The sequence below is a fragment of the Triticum aestivum genome, chromosome 4D (genome assembly GCF_018294505.1).
Source record: "Triticum aestivum cultivar Chinese Spring chromosome 4D, IWGSC CS RefSeq v2.1, whole genome shotgun sequence".
Classification (NCBI taxonomy): domain Eukaryota; kingdom Viridiplantae; phylum Streptophyta; class Magnoliopsida; order Poales; family Poaceae; genus Triticum; species Triticum aestivum.
The window spans coordinates 264,296,615-264,299,538 of record NC_057805.1 but is presented as its reverse complement, the minus strand read 5'-3'; the positions used below and the strand labels follow the sequence as shown (position 1 = coordinate 264,299,538).

General features: G+C 42.0%; 1 long non-coding RNA gene across 1 annotated transcript; it reads left to right on the top strand.

Moving 5' to 3' along the window:
* Positions 1 to 225: 225 nt before the first annotated feature.
* Positions 226 to 979, top strand: LOC123099900 (uncharacterized). The gene is made up of 3 exons (XR_006448292.1): positions 226 to 431; positions 524 to 658; positions 913 to 979. It is a non-coding gene; the product is annotated as an uncharacterized lncRNA (long non-coding RNA).
* The last annotated feature ends 1,945 nt before the right edge of the window (positions 980 to 2,924 follow it).

Sequence of the window (2,924 nt, the reverse complement as noted above, 5' to 3'; positions counted from 1 at the left end):
AACGACCAATTGTCGATTGGGAATGCTAAAATATGTACCAACAAATAGTCGGTCGGCAAACCTTACATGCAACTTATGGTCAGTCGACAAACAATTCCCGACCAACTGAGGGTAGCTAAATGGGCCGGCCCAGAAATGTGCGCGCGTGTACAGAATTTTCTAGCGCCAACATTTGGCTCAGCCCGCGAAAGCTCCTTCTTTGTTCTTTTCCTTCACCCCCAACCCCACGCTCCAAACCTTATCCCCTTTGGCCCCATTGCTCCAGATCCACCACGCACACCGCCGCCATAGGTGCCCTCTCCGGCCGACGGCGGCGCTACGCGTCGCCACCACTCTGTGCCCCTCTTTCTCCCACCTCTCCATCGCTATCCCCACATGGCTGCTGTTTTCCCACGTCGAGGCGGGCATGTGCCGGCGCCGCCATCACGCAGGTGCCATCGGAGGCGCTTTTTGTTCATACCCAAGTGCCGGTGATGCCACCTCTCACCTCTCTCTCTCTCATGGCTCCACCGCCCCAACCCAGACCAGCTAGATCTAAGTGGGACAAACCTTCGCTCCGGGTGGTCTGGTCTGAGGTAGCCAGCCTCTGCTTCCTCTGCTCTGGGTGATTAGAAGCACGGGAGAACAGGAGCTAGCCATCCATGGCATAAACAACATCGTAAGCTCTCTCTGTGTGTGTGTGTGTGTGTGTGTGTGTGTTTGTGTGTTCGGATTCCTACTCCAGCCGGTGGACCAGATTTTTTTTACTTGGTTGTAAGTTTAATCTCTTTAAAAAAATGTGCTGCTTTGATTCATGGAAGCAGAACTCCTTCAAGTAGTAAAGTTCAAACCCTAACATTCTATCACTATTATTGTTTGCATTCTATTTTCTAAGTTTTTTAACAGATTGAATTTGAAACTTATTCTTTGCAGGGCAAATTAATATTTGTAAGTATGGTGGATGGTTGGGAAAAAAGGCCACCGAAAGATGTCCATAGTCATATGCCTGCATTACGTCGACTTGATGCTACTATTTACTCTCTCAAGAACCTCTGTAGGTATGTATGTGAGATAGCAAGCAATGTTGGATGCCCTCGCTATTTACTTCCTATTGGCATATAAGACTATGTGCTTGTCCAGTAAAGATATCTCCAGTTTCCTATTAATTCTTTGGTACAAATGGAATACATGTACACTTTGTAAATGTTTCCTTGTCAAATATCATACTGTAACATCATGTTCTATTTAGTCCCCAGAAGCAATACTTGGTTTCAACTTTGAAAGACGAAATGAATTCCTCTATGGGGCGTCTGAACAAAAGGGGCATCTTCCTCGTTCGGTCACTAAGATAATTTGGGTCACTTATCTGAACAAAAAGGGTTCTAATCTGTTAATGAAATTGGGGGTCCACTGCGGGCTTCAGTGACAACAGTGGCGTCGCTGCGTACAAGTCCTTGGTCTATCTTCGCAATATATCAATGCTAGTGTCTCTCTTCTCCATGCCTCGAATAGTTCATGGAAGTAACTACATAACCAGATTGATTAAGACTACCTGCATCGTGTAATTTAATCAATTGAATTTAATTGACTTGATTTCCTCTATTATGTTGTTGTTCTCTCAATTGAGGTTGGCTGACGATGCCTCTGCCCTATCCCCTAGTATTTTTTAGAACACCAAAGATGTGTTTCTGATAGATAGGAAACTACATGCAGACTAAACTTCAAGATTCTGCAACTGATATTGAACACCGCGTCCTAATCCTGACTCTCAAGCCTTTGAACCTTCTCAACTACTAACTACGCCCCAATCCAGCATTTATTTTTCAGGCTAACAAAGGTGACGATGATTCACCTGGTGGATGAGGAAGCATACAGGTGAGAGTCAAGTTGCGTCCATCATCTATAAGATGACGAAGCATACAGATTAGACATGTTTGGCCTCAACAATTAGTACTGCTCCCTTATATTTGTACTTTGCAACCATATTTTTGCTCTTGAAATTACATCAAACCAATATATATCTAGATCTCATGGTATATTGTACTGCTTAGTGTCCTTACTTTGGTTTTATCCAACCATGGCCTGTAGTTCAGATCCCCAAAACTAATTGTATGTTCCTAACCTACGCCTACACACCCACATGGTTACACTTTTCATGCTGAACCAACTTCATATCATAGATCATTGGATTTGAAGTATATATAGTGTTCCTAATAACTTAAAGCGGCTGTATAGATGAAGTGAACCATTGTACTCTCTAATTAGAGAGCAAGAAATTCGGAGTTACTCCCTCCGTAATGAAATATAAGAGTGTTTAGAAATATAAGAGTGATCTGAACGCTCTAATATTTCTTTATGGAGGGAGTACTAGTTTCTTGTAGGGTAATGGTCGTTGTTATATGCAACTATTCAGTTGCCTAATAGCTAATGTCATGCTTGAATAAGTGGGCTGCTGTCATGACCTTAACCATCCAAATCTAATGAAAAAGTGCGTTGTGCTAGTGTGTATAATATATTGGAGCATAATGACTGGTTGACATAAATGCTATTGGAATTTTTTAGCTGTTGTGGTGTTCCTAATAACTTAAAACTACCGTAAAGATGAACTAACAGAAGTACACTCAAACTAGAGAGCAAGAAATTGGGAGGTAGTTTCCTGTAGAGTAATAGTTCATGTATGTGCAGCAGTTCAGTTGCCTTGTGAAGTTATAGTTGATGCCATGCTTGTAAGTGGGTTGGTGTCATGACCTTAACTGTGCCAAGCTATGCACTTAACATTTACATTTTATTTTGAGTTTCCCTTCAGCAATTACTTGTGAATGTTTAAGCACTAAACTGTATTTGGCCGAGTATATCAATATTCCACTTGTTTTCACATGTTTTCACTGTTTTGTGAGCCTTTGGTCGCTCTAGTGTTTACATCTTCTGTCTTGGATACTATATAT